Source organism: Vulpes vulpes, chromosome 5 (genome assembly GCF_048418805.1).
Source record: "Vulpes vulpes isolate BD-2025 chromosome 5, VulVul3, whole genome shotgun sequence".
Classification (NCBI taxonomy): domain Eukaryota; kingdom Metazoa; phylum Chordata; class Mammalia; order Carnivora; family Canidae; genus Vulpes; species Vulpes vulpes.
In genome coordinates this window covers 112,422,267-112,448,485 of record NC_132784.1, presented here as the reverse complement: position 1 = coordinate 112,448,485, position 26,219 = coordinate 112,422,267, and the positions used below count along the sequence as shown (strand labels likewise).

General features: G+C 74.7%; 16 non-coding genes across 16 annotated transcripts; 11 read left to right on the top strand and 5 right to left on the bottom strand.

Moving 5' to 3' along the window:
* The first annotated feature begins 244 nt into the window (after window positions 1–244).
* Window positions 245–327, top strand: TRNAL-CAG (transfer RNA leucine (anticodon CAG)). The gene has a single exon. It is a non-coding gene; the product is annotated as a tRNA-Leu (tRNA).
* Window positions 328–1,963: 1,636 nt separating this feature from the next.
* TRNAG-GCC (transfer RNA glycine (anticodon GCC)) lies at window positions 1,964–2,034 on the top strand. The gene has a single exon. It is a non-coding gene; the product is annotated as a tRNA-Gly (tRNA).
* A 3,038-nt stretch (window positions 2,035–5,072) lies between these two features.
* Window positions 5,073–5,144, top strand: TRNAD-GUC (transfer RNA aspartic acid (anticodon GUC)). Its single transcript has one exon. It is a non-coding gene; the product is annotated as a tRNA-Asp (tRNA).
* Window positions 5,145–5,849: 705 nt separating this feature from the next.
* On the top strand, window positions 5,850–5,921 carry TRNAG-UCC (transfer RNA glycine (anticodon UCC)). The gene has a single exon. It is a non-coding gene; the product is annotated as a tRNA-Gly (tRNA).
* Window positions 5,922–6,236: 315 nt separating this feature from the next.
* Window positions 6,237–6,308, top strand: TRNAE-CUC (transfer RNA glutamic acid (anticodon CUC)). Its single transcript has one exon. It is a non-coding gene; the product is annotated as a tRNA-Glu (tRNA).
* A 3,839-nt stretch (window positions 6,309–10,147) lies between these two features.
* TRNAG-GCC (transfer RNA glycine (anticodon GCC)) lies at window positions 10,148–10,218 on the bottom strand. Its single transcript has one exon. It is a non-coding gene; the product is annotated as a tRNA-Gly (tRNA).
* A 1,644-nt stretch (window positions 10,219–11,862) lies between these two features.
* TRNAL-CAG (transfer RNA leucine (anticodon CAG)) lies at window positions 11,863–11,945 on the bottom strand. The gene has a single exon. It is a non-coding gene; the product is annotated as a tRNA-Leu (tRNA).
* A 625-nt stretch (window positions 11,946–12,570) lies between these two features.
* On the top strand, window positions 12,571–12,642 carry TRNAD-GUC (transfer RNA aspartic acid (anticodon GUC)). Its single transcript has one exon. It is a non-coding gene; the product is annotated as a tRNA-Asp (tRNA).
* Window positions 12,643–13,339: 697 nt separating this feature from the next.
* Window positions 13,340–13,411, top strand: TRNAG-UCC (transfer RNA glycine (anticodon UCC)). Its single transcript has one exon. It is a non-coding gene; the product is annotated as a tRNA-Gly (tRNA).
* Window positions 13,412–13,737: 326 nt separating this feature from the next.
* Window positions 13,738–13,809, top strand: TRNAE-CUC (transfer RNA glutamic acid (anticodon CUC)). Its single transcript has one exon. It is a non-coding gene; the product is annotated as a tRNA-Glu (tRNA).
* Window positions 13,810–17,642: 3,833 nt separating this feature from the next.
* On the bottom strand, window positions 17,643–17,713 carry TRNAG-GCC (transfer RNA glycine (anticodon GCC)). Its single transcript has one exon. It is a non-coding gene; the product is annotated as a tRNA-Gly (tRNA).
* Window positions 17,714–19,351: 1,638 nt separating this feature from the next.
* Window positions 19,352–19,434, bottom strand: TRNAL-CAG (transfer RNA leucine (anticodon CAG)). The gene has a single exon. It is a non-coding gene; the product is annotated as a tRNA-Leu (tRNA).
* A 625-nt stretch (window positions 19,435–20,059) lies between these two features.
* On the top strand, window positions 20,060–20,131 carry TRNAD-GUC (transfer RNA aspartic acid (anticodon GUC)). Its single transcript has one exon. It is a non-coding gene; the product is annotated as a tRNA-Asp (tRNA).
* A 705-nt stretch (window positions 20,132–20,836) lies between these two features.
* Window positions 20,837–20,908, top strand: TRNAG-UCC (transfer RNA glycine (anticodon UCC)). The gene has a single exon. It is a non-coding gene; the product is annotated as a tRNA-Gly (tRNA).
* A 308-nt stretch (window positions 20,909–21,216) lies between these two features.
* On the top strand, window positions 21,217–21,288 carry TRNAE-CUC (transfer RNA glutamic acid (anticodon CUC)). The gene has a single exon. It is a non-coding gene; the product is annotated as a tRNA-Glu (tRNA).
* Window positions 21,289–25,126: 3,838 nt separating this feature from the next.
* Window positions 25,127–25,197, bottom strand: TRNAG-GCC (transfer RNA glycine (anticodon GCC)). The gene has a single exon. It is a non-coding gene; the product is annotated as a tRNA-Gly (tRNA).
* Window positions 25,198–26,219: the final 1,022 nt, after the last annotated feature.

Genomic DNA, 26,219 nt, shown 5'->3' with positions numbered 1-26,219 from the left:
CGAGGGCGAGGCCGATGGCGAGGGCGAGGGCGAGGGCGAGGGGGAGGGGGAGGGGGCGGCGGCGAGGACCGCGACGAGGGCGGCGGCGCCAGCAGAGTCAGTCGGCGGGCCGTTGGCCTCGTCGACCGGGACGCGAGTCCCGTCCGTCCGTCCGTCCGTCCGTCGCGCACCCACACGGCCGCCAGCCAGCTCCGGGTCGGCGCCGGGTCCCAGCCAGGCGAGCGGCGGCGCGCCCAGGCCTGCCGTCAGGATGGCCGAGCGGTCTAAGGCGCTGCGTTCAGGTCGCAGTCTCCCCTGGAGGCGTGGGTTCGAATCCCACTCCTGACACGCCCACCTTTTGGCCCGCCCAACGCGGGCTCTCCGCACCCGGGCCTGGACGACGCCCTGTCTGTCCCGCCTTACACGCCGCTGCGGGCTGGCGGCGCCCTGGCACACGTGGCCCGGGACCCGACCCACGCAGCTGCAGCGCCTCGGCCCTCCCGGCCGCAGGCTTGGCGCCCCCGCGCCCTCCCTCCCCCGCCACCTCCCGTGCCTCTCCCTCCTCCTCATCGCACGGCGGCCGCGGGCCTCGGCAACTCGGCGGCACGTCTCTCCTGCCCGGCTCTCCGGGGGCTCCGTTTGCCCTCTTCCTTCCCGCCGCCGCCCCCTGCAGGCGAGCCGCGGGCCGAAATGCCGACAGCCCCGCGCGGGCCGGGCCACGCTCCCACCTGTGCCCGCTGAGGGGCGCGCCTCGCTCGCCTCCTCGCTCTCCCAGCCCCGCCCTACACCTCCGCCCGCCCGCCCGCCCGCCGGGAGCGCGGGGTCCCGACGGCCTGTCCTTTCCGCCGGCCCCCATTCATCCCGTGGTCTCCACCCCCCGTCCCCGCCCCCGCCCCCGCCCCCGCCCCCGCCCCGGGGCGCCCACGAGGCGTGGCCACCTGGAGGCCTCACCACGGCCACACGCCCGCCACGCGGGCAGCCGAGCCCTCCGCGCGCCAGCCAGAGACGGGACCCCCGCCCCGTTCGCTGGGCCTGGCGCGGGGGGCGGGGTGCGGCCCACGCCGCCGTGGTGGCTCCGGGGAGCCCTGAGCGCAAGGCAGCCCTGCCTCCACGGGCCCCCGACCCGGGCGCCAGGGCGCGCGTCTCCGCGCGGGAAGCCGCTGCGGGGCCGGGACTCCAGGACGCCAGCGCGCTCCCTCACCGCGCCGCCCGCCAGCCAGCCGGCGGCCGCTCGGCCCGAGCGCACCTGCCGGCCTCACCCCCACCGCAGCCCAGCCGGCCCCGACGGAGAGCTGCGGGCAGAGCTCACACGCCTGTCTTTGGCCTCTTGGCTTGGGCGCTACTCGGCGGCCCCGGGCGGCGCTACCGGGCCCCCATCTCCGACGCCGACACCGACGCCGACACACACACGCGCGCACACACACGCGCGCACACGCACACACCCCCACCCCCACCCCCACCCCCACCCCGCGGCACCCCGGGAGCGCACACAATCCGAGCTCCGGGCCCCAGCCGGCCCCCACCGGCGCGCACTGCACGGGCCGGAGAGCCATCCGCCCAAGGGCCTTCGGGGGGGCGCCGGGAGGGAAGGGAAGGTCCGCGCTGAGCTGCGCAGGCCACAGACGCCCCGCGCTGCCTGGGAATCGGGCGCGGGTCAGGCTTGGCCAGGCTCCTCCCCCCGGCAGGACAGTGTCTGGCGGCGGCCCCGCCCCAGGGAGAGGGCACAGGGTGAGCCTAGTCCGCCTCGGGGCCTCGCTGGGACCGTGGGCGCCGCGCGCCGGCCCGAGCCCGAACCCGAGCCCGAGCCCGAGCCCGAGCCCGAGCCCGAGCCCGAGCCCTCGGCGCCTCTGCACGGGCGCGGAGCCTGTCTTGCAGACCGCGCGGGCCCACCGCCCGCCCCCGCGCAGCGGGTGCTCACCACTGGCGGTGCCGGGACGACGACGAGCGCCGCTGGGGAAGCCGTCTGGTGACCGCCGCCACCGGTGCATGGGTGGTTCAGTGGTAGAATTCTCGCCTGCCACGCGGGAGGCCCGGGTTCGATTCCCGGCCCATGCAGCGCGCCGCCCCCTTTTGGCCGCGCGCGCCCCCCGCTTCCTCGCGCACGCGCTCAAGCCACAGGGCCTGAGCCTGAACCAGCTGTGCTCACGCCGGGGCCCTGCCCTCCTGCCCCGCCCCGCTTCCCCCTGCCTACTTGTCTGTTCTCTCAGCCCCTGGCCGCCCTGGCCGCCACGCTCCACCCGGCTGCCCGCCCCCTGCCGCCCGCAGTGGCCCAGGTCCCTTGCCCGGCCCCGCGTTGTCCTTGCCCTTTTTCTCTCCGTGACCCTGACCCAGACGGCGCTTCGCTCACCCACGTCACTTCAAGCAATGCTTCCAAGCACCGCCCGCGCCCGCCCGGGCACAGCCCACCTCCACGCTTTCCACATTCCCTCCCTCAATGGCTCATCCTACCCACACTCCCCAAACCCTCCTCTCTTTGCACGACGACCGACCACCAACCACCTTGCCACCCCTCTTCTGGAGGGGCCCTCAGCCACTCCTCAGAGCGCGCCAGGGAGCCCCGTTTCACAGCACGACATCCTCCCGATGGCAGCCCGGGATGCTCTCTATGGCGACCTGGCCGCGGTCCCCGTCAAACACGGGCCACTCCCCACTGCTAAAGTCATCGCGAGCACCAGGTCCATCCACCTTAGCCAGCACCGGCGCTAGCACACCCAGCCTCGAGGGACAGCGCCACCGCCACGGCTGTCACCAGCACGTCGAGTCCACGAACAGCGGCGCAGCAGCATGGGCATCACCGCCAAGGGCACACGGAGGTACCCTCCCCACCCCCCCCCCCCGCCCGGCCTCCACGACCCCCGCAGCACTTGGTCCACCACCAACCCCCAGGACCACCATCCCCACACCACCACCAGCACCAGCACCAGGACCACCCACCACCATGCCAGTAGCAGTTGCACCAGCAGCAGCAGCAGCAGCAGCAGCAGCAGCAGGACGTGCCCACCGCCAGCAGGCCAGCATGGGCAGTCACCAACAGACTGAAGTCCTCCGCGGTCACCACCACCACCGAGGCCACCATCAGCACACCGGCACGGGTAGCATGGCCCACGGCCCTGAAGTCCTTCACCCTCCCTCACCGCGACCCCACCAGCACCGAGTCCGCCACCAAGCCCCAGGACCACCAGCACACCACCACCGCGATAGCAGCAGCAGCAGCAGCAGCAGCAGCAGCAGCAGGACTGAGGCCGGCGCCAGCGCACGGGCATGGGCATCGCCGAGTCCACTGTCTCCACCGGGGCCCCGGGGGACGCCGTCACCAACAGCGCCAAAGTTTGCCACCCCCATCACCGGTGGCGGCGGCGGGTGGCGGCAGCAGCAGCAGCAGCAGCAACACCAGTACCAGCGCCGCCGGCCCCTCCACCCCCACCAGCCCTTCTTGCCCCAACGTCCCCACCCCTGTCACCCGCCTCCACGCGCCCTCCTTTCCGAGTCCTCATTTGTCGATGATCGTGCGTTGCGTCTGTCCCTTTGGCCTCCCTGAATCTCAAGCCCACGACGACGACACCTGACACCTGAGACGTGGCTGGTGGTCCCCATGACGATGACGGGGAATGGTCATCTCCGGGTCGGTGGAATTCCTCACCCCGTGGGAACAGCTCCGACACCCGGTCTCTCCTTCCCTCCCTCCCTTCCTCCATCCCTCCATCCCTCCCTCTCTCTCTTTCCCTAGCCCGCCCGTGCAGCTGCCTGCTTGCCACCCCCGCCCCCTGCACCTCGCTCACTCGCTTGCTCGCTCGCTCGCTCGCTCACCCGCTCGTCTGCCCGGCCACCCTGCAGCGCAGCCCAGTGCAGCCCAGTGCAGCCCAGTGCAGCCCAGCGCAGCCCAGCGGCCTCCCGGCACCTCTCCCGCCCGCCGTCCACCGCCACCACGGGGTCTCCCAGCCCTCTGGCACCGGGACGACTCCCCATCGACACCCACCCCCACGTGCCACGTGCTGCTCCTTCCAGCCTCCAGGCTCAAACCCTCCATCTACCACCGACCCCTTGGACCCCACACCCACGTCCTACACTCAATGCCCGCAGTCCCGGTCTCCCACAGGCTCCTCAGGCACACGCCCAGCGTGTCCCCTCCCCTACCTCACAGCTCGCCCGCCCGCACAGGTGCACAGGTGCAGGCGAGGCGCCGGGCAGGGTGCCCTGCCTCAGTGGCCAGCCCCACTCTCGGCCAGTGCCCGCCGGCGCCACACCTCCCGGGCCCTCACTCCACGCACACACCCGGGACTCCTTCTCCCACTGCCCGGCTCGGGCCGCTCCTGGCCCTGCCCTCTTTCCGGGACGCTTTGCGCCTGTGCCCTGACCCCCGTGCGAGGCGACGCGCGGGGGAGAACACCTTCGTCCAGCGCTATCCCCCACCGTCGCGGACTCCCCGCACCCCCACCCCCACCCATACAGCCAGAGGGAGAGGCGAGGGCGCTGAGGGAACTGCCCGTGCTGACGGGAAGCACCCGGAGGCCCACAGGCGCTCCTCTCCACCGCCGGCCGGACGGTGTCCAAATCCAGCCAGCGAGCCCCGGAAGGCTCACGCAGAGCGCGGGCCGGCCTCTGCGCCTCCGACGGAGACAGTCTCTGGACACACAGCCGCCATCCTGGCCGCCGACCCCTCCCCTTCGCCCTCGCCCTCGCCCTCGGCCTCGCCCTCGGCCTCGCCCTTCCCGGGGCGCGCACCCTGCTGCCGGCGTCCGGCCCCCCGCCGCCCCCGCCGCCCCCGCCGCCCGCCGCGGCCCATCCCCGGCGCGGGGCCTCCTGCTCGCCGTGTCGGGCGTCTTCTCCCGCCGCCATCCCCGTGCGGCTGGGCGGGGGCGGCGGCGGGTCCCGGTCCGGGGCCCGACGCTCCGAGTCGGGCCGGGGGACTGCTGTGCGCGCTGACGCGGCGGCCGGGGGGTCGGGCCGGCTGGGCCGTGGCCCGGGGCACGTGGCGGGCGCCTGGCAGGACGGGCGCGCGGGACGTCGAGGGCCCGGGTGGGCGCGGGCAGGCAGGCCGGCAGGCAGGCGGGCGGGCGGAGAGGGGTCGGGCGCCCGGGCGGCCGCCGCCGCCGTCCTCGTTAGTATAGTGGTGAGTATCCCCGCCTGTCACGCGGGAGACCGGGGTTCGATTCCCCGACGGGGAGGCGAGACACGCCCTCTTTTGGTCGCGGGCGCCGCCGCCGCGCTGCTGCCCAAACGTACGCCTCCTTCTCCTCCTCCTCCTCCTTCTCCTCCCTCGTGCCTCCGCCCGGCCCCGTGCGGCCAGAGGCGCGGGGCGACCGCGGGGGCCCGTCCTGCCCGCCGTCGACCCGACCCCCCGCACCCCCTGCCCTTCCTCGTCGGCCCTGGCGCCCTGGCGCCCTGGCGCGTGCGGGCTCGGCCCAGCCCAGCCGGGACCTCCTGACGGGAGGCTGGCCGCCACGGGCTCCTCGCTCACGCGACGGACAGCTGCCCGGCTGCCGGGCTTCCCGTGGAGGTGGCCGTGGGGGCCGGGCCGACCGTGCGGGCGGGGCGGGGCGGGGCGGGGCGGGGCGGGGAGCGGGTGGCGGGAGGGAAGCGCGCGCCGGGGGCAAGGGGCGGGGCTCCCCGGCGGGCAGCCGAGGTCCCCGGAGCCGCAGGGCGGCGAGAGCGCCCCCCAGAGGCGGGCGGCGGAGGCGGCGGCGGCGGGCGGTCGTGCGTGCGGAGCAGCAAGGAAGGGCTGCGTGGGGCTGGCGCGGGTGGGGCGCAGAGCCGCGGACGGCCGGCACGTCGGGGCAGGGCTGCGGCAGGCGGCGGAGGCGGTGGCGAGAGGGCGAGGAGGCGCTGGTGCGGAGCCTGGGCCGGCGTCCGGGGGCGGCCCGGGCTGTGCAGCGTTGGTGGTATAGTGGTGAGCATAGCTGCCTTCCAAGCAGTTGACCCGGGTTCGATTCCCGGCCAACGCAGCTGGCCAACGTTTTGCGCGGCTCCCGGTGCTCAGGCCCGATGGGAGCCGGGAGCCGGGAGCCGGGAGCCGGGAGCCGGGCGCGACGCTGAGTGCGTGTGTGTGTATGTGTGTGAGAGAGGAGGAGGAGGAGGCGTGCTGCGTTTTGACGGCGCGGCGGGCGGGCGGGCGGGCGGTCCGGCCAGGTGGCTCGGCGGGGCCGGCGGGCGGCTGCGCGTGGCCCGGCGGGGGTCCTGGAGGCCAAGCAGAGGCGAGTGGGCGGTAGGGAGGGAGGCGCCGGGTCCAGGGCGCACGGGCCAGGCGCGCAGCCTGACGCTCCCTGGTGGTCTAGTGGTTAGGATTCGGCGCTCTCACCGCCGCGGCCCGGGTTCGATTCCCGGTCAGGGAAGCCTTTCTTCTTCCTCTCGCAAGCCTGGCCTGGCCCATGCCTAGCGACCGACCTCCGCGGCGCGCCGCCGCCGCGCACCCCTTTTAGCGCAAGCTCGCTCGTGCGTCTCCCTGGCCCCGACCGAGGCTGCGCGTGCGCACGAGGCCACCCGCCCCGTCGAGCCCAAGGCAAGGCTTGCAGAGCGGTGCCCTGGCGGGCTCCGTCGGGCCGGCCCAAGCCTTTTGGCCTCGCTGGCTGGCTGGCTGGCTGGCTGGGCGGCCGGCAGGTGGGCCGACTGGAGGTCTCGGCGTCTCGCGGGGCCGCCTCCCCCGGACGCTCGCCTGGCTCCCCGTCTCGCTCCGCCCCAGGCCCGACAGGCCGGGACGCCATCCGACCCCAGCCGAGGCCACCCACAGGCCGGGCGCCTCGGGCCTCCGTGGGTGCTTGGACTCTCCCGCAGCACCACTGCCGCCGGGAGAAAGGTCGTGGCGGCTCGCAGCCCCCCGCCCCCAGCCCCCCGCTGGCTCCTTGGTGAGGTGCTACTTGGCGGCGGCCGCGCTGGGGGGATGTGGGGACGGCGGGCCGAGGCGGAGGGGGCCGGTTGTGGGGAGGGTGAGCCACCTGTCTCTCTCTGAGTCGGGGGTCACTTGCTGGAGCCCCCGGTGCCTTCTCTCGGCCGGCCGTCGGCCCGGCAACCGCCAGCGATGGAGCTGCACGTGGGTGGTGGTCTTGGGCGGGGATGAGAGCAGAGCGCCGGCCCCCGCCGGCCCCCGCCGCCCCCGCCCGGGCAGGCGGTGGTTGGAAAGCGGTTGTGGGCGTCTCCCGGTGGCCGGACCACCAGGCAGTGGAGGCCAGAGAGCAGGGAGATAGATGCAGGAGGCCAGTGGGGCTAACCCGCGGGCCGGGCAGGTGGGAGGCGGCGGAGGCACCCCGGGGACAGACGGGGTGCCCTTGGAGGCCCCGGGTCAGTCCAACTGCACGACCGCTACCCCGAATCCTGGGGCAGAGGGGCAGGCGTGTTCCCCGACACAGCTTCCTCCACCCCGGCCCCCGGCCGCCGGCCCGGCCCCGGCCCCAGCCCCACGTGGCCGGCCCCCCAGCTGGATGCCGCTCGGAAGGGGCTCCCCTTGGCGCCTTAGCGCCCCCCCCCCCCCCCCAGGCAGGAGAGCCTGCAGCCCTGTCTCCGCCCGGGTGCGGGTCTCCTGGCGCCGCTGCTCCTGCAGGTGAACCGCAGCGCCCGGCCTCCTTCCTGCCAACGCTTGCACGGCCGCCCTCCAAGGCTTTGCTGTGTGTCCAGAGACTGTCTCCGTCGGAGGCGCAGAGGCCGGCCCGCGCTCTGCGTGAGCCTTCCGGGGCTCGCTGGCTGGATTTGGACACCGTCCGGCCGGCGGTGGAGAGGAGCGCCTGTGGGCCTCCGGGTGCTTCCCGTCAGCACGGGCAGTTCCCTCAGCGCCCTCGCCTCTCCCTCTGGCTGTATGGGTGGGGGTGGGGGTGCGGGGAGTCCGCGACGGTGGGGGATAGCGCTGGACGAAGGTGTTCTCCCCCGCGCGTCGCCTCGCACGGGGGTCAGGGCACAGGCGCAAAGCGTCCCGGAAAGAGGGCAGGGCCAGGAGCGGCCCGAGCCGGGCAGTGGGAGAAGGAGTCCCGGGTGTGTGCGTGGAGTGAGGGCCCGGGAGGTGTGGCGCCGGCGGGCACTGGCCGAGAGTGGGGCTGGCCACTGAGGCAGGGCACCCTGCCCGGCGCCTCGCCTGCACCTGTGCACCTGTGCGGGCGGGCGAGCTGTGAGGTAGGGGAGGGGACACGCTGGGCGTGTGCCTGAGGAGCCTGTGGGAGACCGGGACTGCGGGCATTGAGTGTAGGACGTGGGTGTGGGGTCCAAGGGGTCGGTGGTAGATGGAGGGTTTGAGCCTGGAGGCTGGAAGGAGCAGCACGTGGCACGTGGGGGTGGGTGTCGATGGGGAGTCGTCCCGGTGCCAGAGGGCTGGGAGACCCCGTGGTGGCGGTGGACGGCGGGCGGGAGAGGTGCCGGGAGGCCGCTGGGCTGCGCTGGGCTGCACTGGGCTGCACTGGGCTGCACTGGGCTGCGCTGCAGGGTGGCCGGGCAGACGAGCGGGTGAGCGAGCGAGCGAGCGAGCAAGCGAGTGAGCGAGGTGCAGGGGGCGGGGGTGGCAAGCAGGCAGCTGCACGGGCGGGCTAGGGAAAGAGAGAGAGGGAGGGATGGAGGGATGGAGGAAGGGAGGGAGGGAAGGAGAGACCGGGTGTCGGAGCTGTTCCCACGGGGTGAGGAATTCCACCGACCCGGAGATGACCATTCCCCGTCATCGTCATGGGGACCACCAGCCACGTCTCAGGTGTCAGGTGTCGTCGTCGTGGGCTTGAGATTCAGGGAGGCCAAAGGGACAGACGCAACGCACGATCATCGACAAATGAGGACTCGGAAAGGAGGGCGCGTGGAGGCGGGTGACAGGGGTGGGGACGTTGGGGCAAGAAGGGCTGGTGGGGGTGGAGGGGCCGGCGGCGCTGGTACTGGTGTTGCTGCTGCTGCTGCTGCTGCCGCCACCCGCCGCCGCCACCGGTGATGGGGGTGGCAAACTTTGGCGCTGTTGGTGACGGCGTCCCCCGGGGCCCCGGTGGAGACAGTGGACTCGGCGATGCCCATGCCCGTGCGCTGGCGCCGGCCTCAGTCCTGCTGCTGCTGCTGCTGCTGCTGCTGCTGCTATCGCGGTGGTGGTGTGCTGGTGGTCCTGGGGCTTGGTGGCGGACTCGGTGCTGGTGGGGTCGCGGTGAGGGAGGGTGAAGGACTTCAGGGCCGTGGGCCATGCTACCCGTGCCGGTGTGCTGATGGTGGCCTCGGTGGTGGTGGTGACCGCGGAGGACTTCAGTCTGTTGGTGACTGCCCATGCTGGCCTGCTGGCGGTGGGCACGTCCTGCTGCTGCTGCTGCTGCTGCTGCTGCTGCTGGTGCAACTGCTACTGGCATGGTGGTGGGTGGTCCTGGTGCTGGTGCTGGTGGTGGTGTGGGGATGGTGGTCCTGGGGGTTGGTGGTGGACCAAGTGCTGCGGGGGTCGTGGAGGCCGGGCGGGGGGGGGGTGGGGAGGGTACCTCCGTGTGCCCTTGGCGGTGATGCCCATGCTGCTGCGCCGCTGTTCGTGGACTCGACGTGCTGGTGACAGCCGTGGCGGTGGCGCTGTCCCTCGAGGCTGGGTGTGCTAGCGCCGGTGCTGGCTAAGGTGGATGGACCTGGTGCTCGCGATGACTTTAGCAGTGGGGAGTGGCCCGTGTTTGACGGGGACCGCGGCCAGGTCGCCATAGAGAGCATCCCGGGCTGCCATCGGGAGGATGTCGTGCTGTGAAACGGGGCTCCCTGGCGCGCTCTGAGGAGTGGCTGAGGGCCCCTCCAGAAGAGGGGTGGCAAGGTGGTTGGTGGTCGGTCGTCGTGCAAAGAGAGGAGGGTTTGGGGAGTGTGGGTAGGATGAGCCATTGAGGGAGGGAATGTGGAAAGCGTGGAGGTGGGCTGTGCCCGGGCGGGCGCGGGCGGTGCTTGGAAGCATTGCTTGAAGTGACGTGGGTGAGCGAAGCGCCGTCTGGGTCAGGGTCACGGAGAGAAAAAGGGCAAGGACAACGTGGGGCCGGGCAAGGGACCTGGGCCACTGCGGGCGGCAGGGGGCGGGCAGCCGGGTGGAGCGTGGCGGCCAGGGCGGCCAGGGGCTGAGAGAACAGACAAGTAGGCAGGGGGAAGCGGGGCGGGGCAGGAGGGCAGGGCCCCGGCGTGAGCACAGCTGGTTCAGGCTCAGGCCCTGTGGCTTGAGCGCGTGCGCGAGGAAGCGGGGGGCGCGCGCGGCCAAAAGGGGGCGGCGCGCTGCATGGGCCGGGAATCGAACCCGGGCCTCCCGCGTGGCAGGCGAGAATTCTACCACTGAACCACCCATGCACCGGTGGCGGCGGTCACCAGACGGCTTCCCCAGCGGCGCTCGTCGTCGTCCCGGCACCGCCAGTGGTGAGCACCCGCTGCGCGGGGGCGGGCGGTGGGCCCGCGCGGTCTGCAAGACAGGCTCCGCGCCCGTGCAGAGGCGCCGAGGGCTCGGGCTCGGGCTCGGGCTCGGGCTCGGGCTCGGGCTCGGGTTCGGGCTCGGGCCGGCGCGCGGCGCCCACGGTCCCAGCGAGGCCCCGAGGCGGACTAGGCTCACCCTGTGCCCTCTCCCTGGGGCGGGGCCGCCGCCAGACACTGTCCTGCCGGGGGGAGGAGCCTGGCCAAGCCTGACCCGCGCCCGATTCCCAGGCAGCGCGGGGCGTCTGTGGCCTGCGCAGCTCAGCGCGGACCTTCCCTTCCCTCCCGGCGCCCCCCCGAAGGCCCTTGGGCGGATGGCTCTCCGGCCCGTGCAGTGCGCGCCGGTGGGGGCCGGCTGGGGCCCGGAGCTCGGATTGTGTGCGCTCCCGGGGTGCCGCGGGGTGGGGGTGGGGGTGGGGGTGGGGGTGTGTGCGTGTGCGCGCGTGTGTGTGCGCGTGTGTGTGTGTCGGCGTCGGTGTCGGCGTCGGAGATGGGGGCCCGGTAGCGCCGCCCGGGGCCGCCGAGTAGCGCCCAAGCCAAGAGGCCAAAGACAGGCGTGTGAGCTCTGCCCGCAGCTCTCCGTCGGGGCCGGCTGGGCTGCGGTGGGGGTGAGGCCGGCAGGTGCGCTCGGGCCGAGCGGCCGCCGGCTGGCTGGCGGGCGGCGCGGTGAGGGAGCGCGCTGGCGTCCTGGAGTCCCGGCCCCGCAGCGGCTTCCCGCGCGGAGACGCGCGCCCTGGCGCCCGGGTCGGGGGCCCGTGGAGGCAGGGCTGCCTTGCGCTCAGGGCTCCCCGGAGCCACCACGGCGGCGTGGGCCGCACCCCGCCCCCCGCGCCAGGCCCAGCGAACGGGGCGGGGGTCCCGTCTCTGGCTGGCGCGCGGAGGGCTCGGCTGCCCGCGTGGCGGGCGTGTGGCCGTGGTGAGGCCTCCAGGTGGCCACGCCTCGTGGGCGCCCCGGGGCGGGGGCGGGGGCGGGGGCGGGGGCGGGGACGGGGGGTGGAGACCACGGGATGAATGGGGGCCGGCGGAAAGGACAGGCCGTCGGGACCCCGCGCTCCCGGCGGGCGGGCGGGCGGGCGGGCGGGCGGAGGTGTAGGGCGGGGCTGGGAGAGCGAGGAGGCGAGCGAGGCGCGCCCCTCAGCGGGCACAGGTGGGAGCGTGGCCCGGCCCGCGCGGGGCTGTCGGCATTTCGGCCCGCGGCTCGCCTGCAGGGGGCGGCGGCGGGAAGGAAGAGGGCAAACGGAGCCCCCGGAGAGCCGGGCAGGAGAGACGTGCCGCCGAGTTGCCGAGGCCCGCGGCCGCCGTGCGATGAGGAGGAGGGAGAGGCACGGGAGGTGGCGGGGGAGGGAGGGCGCGGGGGCGCCAAGCCTGCGGCCGGGAGGGCCGAGGCGCTGCAGCTGCGTGGGTCGGGTCCCGGGCCACGTGTGCCAGGGCGCCGCCAGCCCGCAGCGGCGTGTAAGGCGGGACAGACAGGGCGTCGTCCAGGCCCGGGTGCGGAGAGCCCGCGTTGGGCGGGCCAAAAGGTGGGCGTGTCAGGAGTGGGATTCGAACCCACGCCTCCAGGGGAGACTGCGACCTGAACGCAGCGCCTTAGACCGCTCGGCCATCCTGACGGCAGGCCTGGGCGCGCCGCCGCTCGCCTGGCTGGGACCCGGCGCCGACCCGGAGCTGGCTGGCGGCCGTGTGGGTGCGCGACGGACGGACGGACGGACGGACGGGACTCGCGTCCCGGTCGACGAGGCCAACGGCCCGCCGACTGACTCTGCTGGCGCCGCCGCCCTCGTCGCGGTCCTCGCCGCCGCCCCCTCCCCCTCCCCCTCGCCCTCGCCCTTGCCCTCGCCATCGGCCTCGCCCTCGCCCTTCCCGGGGCGCGCACCCTGCTGCCGGCGTCCGGCCCCCCGCCGCCCCCGCCGCCCGCCGCGGCCCATCCCCGGCGCGGGGCCTCCTGCTCGCCGTGTCGGGCGTCTTCTCCCGCCGCCATCCCCGTGCGGCTGGGCGGGGGCGGCGGCGGGTCCCGGTCCGGGGCCCGACGCTCCGAGTCGGGCCGGGGGACTGCTGTGCGCGCTGACGCGGCGGCCGGGGGGTCGGGCCGGCTGGGCCGTGGCCCGGGGCACGTGGCGGGCGCCTGGCAGGACGGGCGCGCGGGACGTCGAGGGCCCGGGTGGGCGCGGGCAGGCAGGCCGGCAGGCAGGCGGGCGGGCGGAGAGGGGTCGGGCGCCCGGGCGGCCGCCGCCGCCGTCCTCGTTAGTATAGTGGTGAGTATCCCCGCCTGTCACGCGGGAGACCGGGGTTCGATTCCCCGACGGGGAGGCGAGACACGCCCTCTTTTGGTCTCGGGCGCCGCCGCCGCGCTGCTGCCCAAACGTACGCCTCCTTCTCCTCCTCCTCCTTCTCCTCCCTCGTGCCTCCGCCCGGCCCCGTGCGGCCAGAGGCGCGGGGCGACCGCGGGGGCCCGTCCTGCCCGCCGTCGACCCGACCCCCCGCACCCCCTGCCCTTCCTCGTCGGCCCTGGCGCCCTGGCGCCCTGGCGCGTGCGGGCTCGGCCCAGCCCAGCCGGGACCTCCTGACGGGAGGCTGGCCGCCACGGGCTCCTCGCTCACGCGACGGACAGCTGCCCGGCTGCCGGGCTTCCCGTGGAGGTGGCCGTGGGGGCCGGGCCGACCGTGCGGGCGGGGCGGGGCGGGGCGGGGCGGGGAGCGGGTGGCGGGAGGGAAGCGCGCGCCGGGGGCAAGGGGCGGGGCTCCCCGGCGGGCAGCCGAGGTCCCCGGAGCCGCAGGGCGGCGAGAGCGCCCCCCAGAGGCGGGCGGCGGAGGCGGCGGCGGCGGGCGGTCGTGCGTGCGGAGCAGCAAGGAAGGGCTGCGTGGGGCTGGCGCGGGTGGGGCGCAGAGCCGCGGACGGCCGGCACGTCGGGGCAGGGCTGCGGCAGGCGGCGGAGGCGGTGGCGAGAGGGCGAGGAGGCGCTGGTGCGGAGCCTGGGCCGGCGTCCGGGGGCGGCCCGGGCTGTGCAGCGTTGGTGGTATAGTGGTGAGCATAGCTGCCTTCCAAGCAGTTGACCCGGGTTCGATTCCCGGCCAACGCAGCTGGCCAACGTTTTGCGCGGCTCCCGGTGCTCAGGCCCGATGGGAGCCGGGAGCCGGGAGCCGGGAGCCGGGAGCCGGGAGCCGGGCGCGACGCTGAGTGCGTGTGTGTGTATGTGTGTGAGAGAGGAGGAGGAGGAGGCGTGCTGCGTTTTGACGGCGCGGCGGGCGGGCGGGCGGGCGGGCGGTCCGGCCAGGTGGCTCGGCGGGGCCGGCGGGCGGCTGCGCGTGGCCCGGCGGGGGTCCTGGAGGCCAAGCAGAGGCGAGTGGGCGGTAGGGAGGGAGGCGCCGGGTCCAGGGCGCACGGGCCAGGCGCGCAGCCTGACGCTCCCTGGTGGTCTAGTGGTTAGGATTCGGCGCTCTCACCGCCGCGGCCCGGGTTCGATTCCCGGTCAGGGAAGCCTTTCTTCTTCCTCTCGCAAGCCTGGCCTGGCCCATGCCTAGCGACCGACCTCCGCGGCGCGCCGCCGCCGCGCACCCCTTTTAGCGCAAGCTCGCTCGTGCGTCTCCCTGGCCCCGACCGAGGCTGCGCGTGCGCACGAGGCCACCCGCCCCGTCGAGCCCAAGGCAAGGCTTGCAGAGCGGTGCCCTGGCGGGCTCCGTCGGGCCGGCCCAAGCCTTTTGGCCTCGCTGGCTGGCTGGCTGGCTGGCTGGGCGGCCGGCAGGTGGGCCGACTGGAGGTCTCGGCGTCTCGCGGGGCCGCCTCCCCCGGACGCTCGCCTGGCTCCCCGTCTCGCTCCGCCCCAGGCCCGACAGGCCGGGACGCCGTCCGACCCCAGCCGAGGCCACCCACAGGCCGGGCGCCTCGGGCCTCCGTGGGTGCTTGGACTCTCCCGCAGCACCACTGCCGCCGGGAGAAAGGTCGTGGCGGCTCGCAGCCCCCCGCCCCCAGCCCCCCGCTGGCTCCTTGGTGAGGTGCTACTTGGCGGCGGCCGCGCTGGGGGGATGTGGGGACGGCGGGCCGAGGCGGAGGGGGCCGGTTGTGGGGAGGGTGAGCCACCTGTCTCTCTCTGAGTCGGGGGTCACTTGCTGGAGCCCCCGGTGCCTTCTCTCGGCCGGCCGTCGGCCCGGCAACCGCCAGCGATGGAGCTGCACGTGGGTGGTGGTCTTGGGCGGGGATGAGAGCAGAGCGCCGGCCCCCGCCGGCCCCCGCCGCCCCCGCCCGGGCAGGCGGTGGTTGGAAAGCGGTTGTGGGCGTCTCCCGGTGGCCGGACCACCAGGCAGTGGAGGCCAGAGAGCAGGGAGATAGATGCAGGAGGCCAGTGGGGCTAACCCGCGGGCCGGGCAGGTGGGAGGCGGCGGAGGCACCCCGGGGACAGACGGGGTGCCCTTGGAGGCCCCGGGTCAGTCCAACTGCACGACCGCTACCCCGAATCCTGGGGCAGAGGGGCAGGCGTGTTCCCCGACACAGCTTCCTCCACCCCGGCCCCCGGCCGCCGGCCCGGCCCCGGCCCCAGCCCCACGTGGCCGGCCCCCCAGCTGGATGCCGCTCGGAAGGGGCTCCCCTTGGCGCCTTAGCGCCCCCCCCCCAGGCAGGAGAGCCTGCAGCCCTGTCTCCGCCCGGGTGCGGGTCTCCTGGCGCCGCTGCTCCTGCAGGTGAACCGCAGCGCCCGGCCTCCTTCCTGCCAACGCTTGCACGGCCGCCCTCCAAGGCTTTGCTGTGTGTCCAGAGACTGTCTCCGTCGGAGGCGCAGAGGCCGGCCCGCGCTCTGCGTGAGCCTTCCGGGGCTCGCTGGCTGGATTTGGACACCGTCCGGCCGGCGGTGGAGAGGAGCGCCTGTGGGCCTCCGGGTGCTTCCCGTCAGCACGGGCAGTTCCCTCAGCGCCCTCGCCTCTCCCTCTGGCTGTATGGGTGGGGGTGGGGGTGCGGGGAGTCCGCGACGGTGGGGGATAGCGCTGGACGAAGGTGTTCTCCCCCGCGCGTCGCCTCGCACGGGGGTCAGGGCACAGGCGCAAAGCGTCCCGGAAAGAGGGCAGGGCCAGGAGCGGCCCGAGCCGGGCAGTGGGAGAAGGAGTCCCGGGTGTGTGCGTGGAGTGAGGGCCCGGGAGGTGTGGCGCCGGCGGGCACTGGCCGAGAGTGGGGCTGGCCACTGAGGCAGGGCACCCTGCCCGGCGCCTCGCCTGCACCTGTGCACCTGTGCGGGCGGGCGAGCTGTGAGGTAGGGGAGGGGACACGCTGGGCGTGTGCCTGAGGAGCCTGTGGGAGACCGGGACTGCGGGCATTGAGTGTAGGACGTGGGTGTGGGGTCCAAGGGGTCGGTGGTAGATGGAGGGTTTGAGCCTGGAGGCTGGAAGGAGCAGCACGTGGCACGTGGGGGTGGGTGTCGATGGGGAGTCGTCCCGGTGCCAGAGGGCTGGGAGACCCCGTGGTGGCGGTGGACGGCGGGCGGGAGAGGTGCCGGGAGGCCGCTGGGCTGCGCTGGGCTGCACTGGGCTGCACTGGGCTGCGCTGCAGGGTGGCCGGGCAGACGAGCGGGTGAGCGAGCGAGCGAGCGAGCAAGCGAGTGAGCGAGGTGCAGGGGGCGGGGGTGGCAAGCAGGCAGCTGCACGGGCGGGCTAGGGAAAGAGAGAGAGGGAGGGATGGAGGGATGGAGGAAGGGAGGGAGGGAAGGAGAGACCGGGTGTCGGAGCTGTTCCCACGGGGTGAGGAATTCCACCGACCCGGAGATGACCATTCCCCGTCATCGTCATGGGGACCACCAGCCACGTCTCAGGTGTCAGGTGTCGTCGTCGTGGGCTTGAGATTCAGGGAGGCCAAAGGGACAGACGCAACGCACGATCATCGACAAATGAGGACTCGGAAAGGAGGGCGCGTGGAGGCGGGTGACAGGGGTGGGGACGTTGGGGCAAGAAGGGCTGGTGGGGGTGGAGGGGCCGGCGGCGCTGGTACTGGTGTTTGCTGCTGCTGCTGCTGCTGCTGCTGCTGCCGCCACCGCCGCCGCCACCGGTGATGGGGGTGGCAAACTCTGGCGCTGTTGGTGACGGCGTCCCCCGGGGCCCCGGTGGAGACAGTGGACTCGGCGATGCCCATGCCCGTGCGCTGGCGCCGGCCTCAGTCCTGCTGCTGCTGCTGCTGCTGCTGCTGCTGCTGCTATCGCGGTGGTGGTGTGCTGGTGGTCCTGGGGCTTGGTGGCGGACTCGGTGCTGGTGGGGTCGCGGTGAGGGAGGGTGAAGGACTTCAGGGCCGTGGGCCATGCTACCCGTGCCGGTGTGCTGATGGTGGCCTCGGTGGTGGTGGTGACCGCGGAGGACTTCAGTCTGTTGGTGACTGCCCATGCTGGCCTGCTGGCGGTGGGCACGTCCTGCTGCTGCTGCTGCTGCTGCTGCTGCTGGTGCAACTGCTACTGGCATGGTGGTGGGTGGTCCTGGTGCTGGTGCTGGTGGTGGTGTGGGGATGGTGGTCCTGGGGGTTGGTGGTGGACCAAGTGCTGCGGGGGTCGTGGAGGCCGGGCGGGGGGGGGGGTGGGGAGGGTACCTCCGTGTGCCCTTGGCGGTGATGCCCATGCTGCTGCGCCGCTGTTCGTGGACTCGACGTGCTGGTGACAGCCGTGGCGGTGGCGCTGTCCCTCGAGGCTGGGTGTGCTAGCGCCGGTGCTGGCTAAGGTGGATGGACCTGGTGCTCGCGATGACTTTAGCAGTGGGGAGTGGCCCGTGTTTGACGGGGACCGCGGCCAGGTCGCCATAGAGAGCATCCCGGGCTGCCATCGGGAGGATGTCGTGCTGTGAAACGGGGCTCCCTGGCGCGCTCTGAGGAGTGGCTGAGGGCCCCTCCAGAAGAGGGGTGGCAAGGTGGTTGGTGGTCGGTCGTCGTGCAAAGAGAGGAGGGTTTGGGGAGTGTGGGTAGGATGAGCCATTGAGGGAGGGAATGTGGAAAGCGTGGAGGTGGGCTGTGCCCGGGCGGGCGCGGGCGGTGCTTGGAAGCATTGCTTGAAGTGACGTGGGTGAGCGAAGCGCCGTCTGGGTCAGGGTCACGGAGAGAAAAAGGGCAAGGACAACGCGGGGCCGGGCAAGGGACCTGGGCCACTGCGGGCGGCAGGGGGCGGGCAGCCGGGTGGAGCGTGGCGGCCAGGGCGGCCAGGGGCTGAGAGAACAGACAAGTAGGCAGGGGGAAGCGGGGCGGGGCAGGAGGGCAGGGCCCCGGCGTGAGCACAGCTGGTTCAGGCTCAGGCCCTGTGGCTTGAGCGCGTGCGCGAGGAAGCGGGGGGCGCGCGCGGCCAAAAGGGGGCGGCGCGCTGCATGGGCCGGGAATCGAACCCGGGCCTCCCGCGTGGCAGGCGAGAATTCTACCACTGAACCACCCATGCACCGGTGGCGGCGGTCACCAGACGGCTTCCCCAGCGGCGCTCGTCGTCGTCCCGGCACCGCCAGTGGTGAGCACCCGCTGCGCGGGGGCGGGCGGTGGGCCCGCGCGGTCTGCAAGACAGGCTCCGCGCCCGTGCAGAGGCGCCGAGGGCTCGGGCTCGGGCTCGGGCTCGGGCTCGGGCTCGGGCTCGGGTTCGGGCTCGGGCCGGCGCGCGGCGCCCACGGTCCCAGCGAGGCCCCGAGGCGGACTAGGCTCACCCTGTGCCCTCTCCCTGGGGCGGGGCCGCCGCCAGACACTGTCCTGCCGGGGGGAGGAGCCTGGCCAAGCCTGACCCGCGCCCGATTCCCAGGCAGCGCGGGGCGTCTGTGGCCTGCGCAGCTCAGCGCGGACCTTCCCTTCCCTCCCGGCGCCCCCCCGAAGGCCCTTGGGCGGATGGCTCTCCGGCCCGTGCAGTGCGCGCCGGTGGGGGCCGGCTGGGGCCCGGAGCTCGGATTGTGTGCGCTCCCGGGGTGCCGCGGGGTGGGGGTGGGGGTGGGGGTGTGTGCGTGTGCGCGCGTGTGTGTGCGCGCGTGTGTGTGTCGGCGTCGGTGTCGGCGTCGGAGATGGGGGCCCGGTAGCGCCGCCCGGGGCCGCCGAGTAGCGCCCAAGCCAAGAGGCCAAAGACAGGCGTGTGAGCTCTGCCCGCAGCTCTCCGTCGGGGCCGGCTGGGCTGCGGTGGGGGTGAGGCCGGCAGGTGCGCTCGGGCCGAGCGGCCGCCGGCTGGCTGGCGGGCGGCGCGGTGAGGGAGCGCGCTGGCGTCCTGGAGTCCCGGCCCCGCAGCGGCTTCCCGCGCGGAGACGCGCGCCCTGGCGCCCGGGTCGGGGGCCCGTGGAGGCAGGGCTGCCTTGCGCTCAGGGCTCCCCGGAGCCACCACGGCGGCGTGGGCCGCACCCCGCCCCCCGCGCCAGGCCCAGCGAACGGGGCGGGGGTCCCGTCTCTGGCTGGCGCGCGGAGGGCTCGGCTGCCCGCGTGGCGGGCGTGTGGCCGTGGTGAGGCCTCCAGGTGGCCACGCCTCGTGGGCGCCCCGGGGCGGGGGCGGGGGCGGGGGCGGGGGCGGGGACGGGGGGTGGAGACCACGGGATGAATGGGGGCCGGCGGAAAGGACAGGCCGTCGGGACCCCGCGCTCCCGGCGGGCGGGCGGGCGGGCGGGCGGGCGGAGGTGTAGGGCGGGGCTGGGAGAGCGAGGAGGCGAGCGAGGCGCGCCCCTCAGCGGGCACAGGTGGGAGCGTGGCCCGGCCCGCGCGGGGCTGTCGGCATTTCGGCCCGCGGCTCGCCTGCAGGGGGCGGCGGCGGGAAGGAAGAGGGCAAACGGAGCCCCCGGAGAGCCGGGCAGGAGAGACGTGCCGCCGAGTTGCCGAGGCCCGCGGCCGCCGTGCGATGAGGAGGAGGGAGAGGCACGGGAGGTGGCGGGGGAGGGAGGGCGCGGGGGCGCCAAGCCTGCGGCCGGGAGGGCCGAGGCGCTGCAGCTGCGTGGGTCGGGTCCCGGGCCACGTGTGCCAGGGCGCCGCCAGCCCGCAGCGGCGTGTAAGGCGGGACAGACAGGGCGTCGTCCAGGCCCGGGTGCGGAGAGCCCGCGTTGGGCGGGCCAAAAGGTGGGCGTGTCAGGAGTGGGATTCGAACCCACGCCTCCAGGGGAGACTGCGACCTGAACGCAGCGCCTTAGACCGCTCGGCCATCCTGACGGCAGGCCTGGGCGCGCCGCCGCTCGCCTGGCTGGGACCCGGCGCCGACCCGGAGCTGGCTGGCGGCCGTGTGGGTGCGCGACGGACGGACGGACGGACGGACGGGACTCGCGTCCCGGTCGACGAGGCCAACGGCCCGCCGACTGACTCTGCTGGCGCCGCCGCCCTCGTCGCGGTCCTCGCCGCCGCCCCCTCCCCCTCCCCCTCGCCCTCGCCCTCGCCCTCGCCATCGGCCTCGCCCTCGCCCTTCCCGGGGCGCGCACCCTGCTGCCGGCGTCCGGCCCCCCGCCGCCCCCGCCGCCCGCCGCGGCCCATCCCCGGCGCGGGGCCTCCTGCTCGCCGTGTCGGGCGTCTTCTCCCGCCGCCATCCCCGTGCGGCTGGGCGGGGGCGGCGGCGGGTCCCGGTCCGGGGCCCGACGCTCCGAGTCGGGCCGGGGGACTGCTGTGCGCGCTGACGCGGCGGCCGGGGGGTCGGGCCGGCTGGGCCGTGGCCCGGGGCACGTGGCGGGCGCCTGGCAGGACGGGCGCGCGGGACGTCGAGGGCCCGGGTGGGCGCGGGCAGGCAGGCCGGCAGGCAGGCGGGCGGGCGGAGAGGGGTCGGGCGCCCGGGCGGCCGCCGCCGCCGTCCTCGTTAGTATAGTGGTGAGTATCCCCGCCTGTCACGCGGGAGACCGGGGTTCGATTCCCCGACGGGGAGGCGAGACACGCCCTCTTTTGGTCGCGGGCGCCGCCGCCGCGCTGCTGCCCAAACGTACGCCTCCTTCTCCTCCTCCTCCTCCTTCTCCTCCCTCGTGCCTCCGCCCGGCCCCGTGCGGCCAGAGGCGCGGGGCGACCGCGGGGGCCCGTCCTGCCCGCCGTCGACCCGACCCCCCGCACCCCCTGCCCTTCCTCGTCGGCCCTGGCGCCCTGGCGCCCTGGCGCGTGCGGGCTCGGCCCAGCCCAGCCGGGACCTCCTGACGGGAGGCTGGCCGCCACGGGCTCCTCGCTCACGCGACGGACAGCTGCCCGGCTGCCGGGCTTCCCGTGGAGGTGGCCGTGGGGGCCGGGCCGACCGTGCGGGCGGGGCGGGGCGGGGCGGGGCGGGGCGGGGAGCGGGTGGCGGGAGGGAAGCGCGCGCCGGGGGCAAGGGGCGGGGCTCCCCGGCGGGCAGCCGAGGTCCCCGGAGCCGCAGGGCGGCGAGAGCGCCCCCCAGAGGCGGGCGGCGGAGGCGGCGGCGGCGGGCGGTCGTGCGTGCGGAGCAGCAAGGAAGGGCTGCGTGGGGCTGGCGCGGGTGGGGCGCAGAGCCGCGGACGGCCGGCACGTCGGGGCAGGGCTGCGGCAGGCGGCGGAGGCGGTGGCGAGAGGGCGAGGAGGCGCTGGTGCGGAGCCTGGGCCGGCGTCCGGGGGCGGCCCGGGCTGTGCAGCGTTGGTGGTATAGTGGTGAGCATAGCTGCCTTCCAAGCAGTTGACCCGGGTTCGATTCCCGGCCAACGCAGCTGGCCAACGTTTTGCGCGGCTCCCGGTGCTCAGGCCCGATGGGAGCCGGGAGCCGGGAGCCGGGAGCCGGGCGCGACGCTGAGTGCGTGTGTGTGTATGTGTGTGAGAGAGGAGGAGGAGGAGGCGTGCTGCGTTTTGACGGCGCGGCGGGCGGGCGGGCGGGCGGTCCGGCCAGGTGGCTCGGCGGGGCCGGCGGGCGGCTGCGCGTGGCCCGGCGGGGGTCCTGGAGGCCAAGCAGAGGCGAGTGGGCGGTAGGGAGGGAGGCGCCGGGTCCAGGGCGCACGGGCCAGGCGCGCAGCCTGACGCTCCCTGGTGGTCTAGTGGTTAGGATTCGGCGCTCTCACCGCCGCGGCCCGGGTTCGATTCCCGGTCAGGGAAGCCTTTCTTCTTCCTCTCGCAAGCCTGGCCTGGCCCATGCCTAGCGACCGACCTCCGCGGCGCGCCGCCGCCGCGCACCCCTTTTAGCGCAAGCTCGCTCGTGCGTCTCCCTGGCCCCGACCGAGGCTGCGCGTGCGCACGAGGCCACCCGCCCCGTCGAGCCCAAGGCAAGGCTTGCAGAGCGGTGCCCTGGCGGGCTCCGTCGGGCCGGCCCAAGCCTTTTGGCCTCGCTGGCTGGCTGGCTGGCTGGCTGGGCGGCCGGCAGGTGGGCCGACTGGAGGTCTCGGCGTCTCGCGGGGCCGCCTCCCCCGGACGCTCGCCTGGCTCCCCGTCTCGCTCCGCCCCAGGCCCGACAGGCCGGGACGCCGTCCGACCCCAGCCGAGGCCACCCACAGGCCGGGCGCCTCGGGCCTCCGTGGGTGCTTGGACTCTCCCGCAGCACCACTGCCGCCGGGAGAAAGGTCGTGGCGGCTCGCAGCCCCCCGCCCCCAGCCCCCCGCTGGCTCCTTGGTGAGGTGCTACTTGGCGGCGGCCGCGCTGGGGGGATGTGGGGACGGCGGGCCGAGGCGGAGGGGGCCGGTTGTGGGGAGGGTGAGCCACCTGTCTCTCTCTGAGTCGGGGGTCACTTGCTGGAGCCCCCGGTGCCTTCTCTCGGCCGGCCGTCGGCCCGGCAACCGCCAGCGATGGAGCTGCACGTGGGTGGTGGTCTTGGGCGGGGATGAGAGCAGAGCGCCGGCCCCCGCCGGCCCCCGCCGCCCCCGCCCGGGCAGGCGGTGGTTGGAAAGCGGTTGTGGGCGTCTCCCGGTGGCCGGACCACCAGGCAGTGGAGGCCAGAGAGCAGGGAGATAGATGCAGGAGGCCAGTGGGGCTAACCCGCGGGCCGGGCAGGTGGGAGGCGGCGGAGGCACCCCGGGGACAGACGGGGTGCCCTTGGAGGCCCCGGGTCAGTCCAACTGCACGACCGCTACCCCGAATCCTGGGGCAGAGGGGCAGGCGTGTTCCCCGACACAGCTTCCTCCACCCCGGCCCCCGGCCGCCGGCCCGGCCCCGGCCCCAGCCCCACGTGGCCGGCCCCCCAGCTGGATGCCGCTCGGAAGGGGCTCCCCTTGGCGCCTTAGCGCCCCCCCCCCCAGGCAGGAGAGCCTGCAGCCCTGTCTCCGCCCGGGTGCGGGTCTCCTGGCGCCGCTGCTCCTGCAGGTGAACCGCAGCGCCCGGCCTCCTTCCTGCCAACGCTTGCACGGCCGCCCTCCAAGGCTTTGCTGTGTGTCCAGAGACTGTCTCCGTCGGAGGCGCAGAGGCCGGCCCGCGCTCTGCGTGAGCCTTCCGGGGCTCGCTGGCTGGATTTGGACACCGTCCGGCCGGCGGTGGAGAGGAGCGCCTGTGGGCCTCCGGGTGCTTCCCGTCAGCACGGGCAGTTCCCTCAGCGCCCTCGCCTCTCCCTCTGGCTGTATGGGTGGGGGTGGGGGTGCGGGGAGTCCGCGACGGTGGGGGATAGCGCTGGACGAAGGTGTTCTCCCCCGCGCGTCGCCTCGCACGGGGGTCCGGGCACAGGCGCAAAGCGTCCCGGAAAGAGGGCAGGGCCAGGAGCGACCCGAGCCGGGCAGTGGGAGAAGGAGTCCCGGGTGTGTGCGTGGAGTGAGGGCCCGGGAGGTGTGGCGCCGGCGGGCACTGGCCGAGAGTGGGGCTGGCCACTGAGGCAGGGCACCCTGCCCGGCGCCTCGCCTGCACCTGTGCACCTGTGCGGGCGGGCGAGCTGTGAGGTAGGGGAGGGGACACGCTGGGCGTGTGCCTGAGGAGCCTGTGGGAGACCGGGACTGCGGGCATTGAGTGTAGGACGTGGGTGTGGGGTCCAAGGGGTCGGTGGTAGATGGAGGGTTTGAGCCTGGAGGCTGGAAGGAGCAGCACGTGGCACGTGGGGGTGGGTGTCGATGGGGAGTCGTCCCGGTGCCAGAGGGCTGGGAGACCCCGTGGTGGCGGTGGACGGCGGGCGGGAGAGGTGCCGGGAGGCCGCTGGGCTGCGCTGGGCTGCACTGGGCTGCACTGGGCTGCGCTGCAGGGTGGCCGGGCAGACGAGCGGGTGAGCGAGCGAGCGAGCGAGCAAGCGAGTGAGCGAGGTGCAGGGGGCGGGGGTGGCAAGCAGGCAGCTGCACGGGCGGGCTAGGGAAAGAGAGAGAGGGAGGGATGGAGGGATGGAGGAAGGGAGGGAGGGAAGGAGAGACCGGGTGTCGGAGCTGTTCCCACGGGGTGAGGAATTCCACCGACCCGGAGATGACCATTCCCCGTCATCGTCATGGGGACCACCAGCCACGTCTCAGGTGTCAGGTGTCGTCGTCGTGGGCTTGAGATTCAGGGAGGCCAAAGGGACAGACGCAACGCACGATCATCGACAAATGAGGACTCGGAAAGGAGGGCGCGTGGAGGCGGGTGACAGGGGTGGGGACGTTGGGGCAAGAAGGGCTGGTGGGGGTGGAGGGGCCGGCGGCGCTGGTACTGGTGTTTGCTGCTGCTGCTGCTGCTGCTGCTGCTGCCGCCACCGCCGCCGCCACCGGTGATGGGGGTGGCAAACTCTGGCGCTGTTGGTGACGGCGTCCCCCGGGGCCCCGGTGGAGACAGTGGACTCGGCGATGCCCATGCCCGTGCGCTGGCGCCGGCCTCAGTCCTGCTGCTGCTGCTGCTGCTGCTGCTGCTGCTGCTGCTATCGCGGTGGTGGTGTGCTGGTGGTCCTGGGGCTTGGTGGCGGACTCGGTGCTGGTGGGGTCGCGGTGAGGGAGGGTGAAGGACTTCAGGGCCGTGGGCCATGCTACCCGTGCCGGTGTGCTGATGGTGGCCTCGGTGGTGGTGGTGACCGCGGAGGACTTCAGTCTGTTGGTGACTGCCCATGCTGGCCTGCTGGCGGTGGGCACGTCCTGCTGCTGCTGCTGCTGCTGCTGCTGCTGCTGGTGCAACTGCTACTGGCATGGTGGTGGGTGGTCCTGGTGCTGGTGCTGGTGGTGGTGTGGGGATGGTGGTCCTGGGGGTTGGTGGTGGACCAAGTGCTGCGGGGGTCGTGGAGGCCGGGCGGGGGGGGGTGGGGAGGGTACCTCCGTGTGCCCTTGGCGGTGATGCCCATGCTGCTGCGCCGCTGTTCGTGGACTCGACGTGCTGGTGACAGCCGTGGCGGTGGCGCTGTCCCTCGAGGCTGGGTGTGCTAGCGCCGGTGCTGGCTAAGGTGGATGGACCTGGTGCTCGCGATGACTTTAGCAGTGGGGAGTGGCCCGTGTTTGACGGGGACCGCGGCCAGGTCGCCATAGAGAGCATCCCGGGCTGCCATCGGGAGGATGTCGTGCTGTGAAACGGGGCTCCCTGGCGCGCTCTGAGGAGTGGCTGAGGGCCCCTCCAGAAGAGGGGTGGCAAGGTGGTTGGTGGTCGGTCGTCGTGCAAAGAGAGGAGGGTTTGGGGAGTGTGGGTAGGATGAGCCATTGAGGGAGGGAATGTGGAAAGCGTGGAGGTGGGCTGTGCCCGGGCGGGCGCGGGCGGTGCTTGGAAGCATTGCTTGAAGTGACGTGGGTGAGCGAAGCGCCGTCTGGGTCAGGGTCACGGAGAGAAAAAGGGCAAGGACAACGCGGGGCCGGGCAAGGGACCTGGGCCACTGCGGGCGGCAGGGGGCGGGCAGCCGGGTGGAGCGTGGCGGCCAGGGCGGCCAGGGGCTGAGAGAACAGACAAGTAGGCAGGGGGAAGCGGGGCGGGGCAGGAGGGCAGGGCCCCGGCGTGAGCACAGCTGGTTCAGGCTCAGGCCCTGTGGCTTGAGCGCGTGCGCGAGGAAGCGGGGGGCGCGCGCGGCCAAAAGGGGGCGGCGCGCTGCATGGGCCGGGAATCGAACCCGGGCCTCCCGCGTGGCAGGCGAGAATTCTACCACTGAACCACCCATGCACCGGTGGCGGCGGTCACCAGACGGCTTCCCCAGCGGCGCTCGTCGTCGTCCCGGCACCGCCAGTGGTGAGCACCCGCTGCGCGGGGGCGGGCGGTGGGCCCGCGCGGTCTGCAAGACAGGCTCCGCGCCCGTGCAGAGGCGCCGAGGGCTCGGGCTCGGGCTCGGGCTCGGGCTCGGGCTCGGGCTCGGGTTCGGGCTCGGGCCGGCGCGCGGCGCCCACGGTCCCAGCGAGGCCCCGAGGCGGACTAGGCTCACCCTGTGCCCTCTCCCTGGGGCGGGGCCGCCGCCAGACACTGTCCTGCCGGGGGGAGGAGCCTGGCCAAGCCTGACCCGCGCCCGATTCCCAGGCAGCGCGGGGCGTCTGTGGCCTGCGCAGCTCAGCGCGGACCTTCCCTTCCCTCCCGGCGCCCCCCCGAAGGCCCTTGGGCGGATGGCTCTCCGGCCCGTGCAGTGCGCGCCGGTGGGGGCCGGCTGGGGCCCGGAGCTCGGATTGTGTGCGCTCCCGGGGTGCCGCGGGGTGGGGGTGGGGGTGGGGGTGGGGGTGTGTGCGTGTGCGCGCGTGTGTGTGCGCGCGTGTGGGTGTCGGCGTCGGAGATGGGGGCCCGGTAGCGCCGCCCGGGGCCGCCGAGTAGCGCCCAAGCCAAGAGGCCAAAGACAGGCGTGTGAGCTCTGCCCGCAGCTCTCCGTCGGGGCCGGCTGGGCTGCGGTGGGGGTGAGGCCGGCAGGTGCGCTCGGGCCGAGCGGCCGCCGGCTGGCTGGCGGGCGGCGCGGTGAGGGAGCGCGCTGGCGTCCTGGAGTCCCGGCCCCGCAGCGGCTTCCCGCGCGGAGACGCGCGCCCTGGCGCCCGGGTCGGGGGCCCGTGGAGGCAGGGCTGCCTTGCGCTCAGGGCTCCCCGGAGCCACCACGGCGGCGTGGGCCGCACCCCGCCCCCCGCGCCAGGCCCAGCGAACGGGGCGGGGGTCCCGTCTCTGGCTGGCGCGCGGAGGGCTCGGCTGCCCGCGTGGCGGGCGTGTGGCCGTGG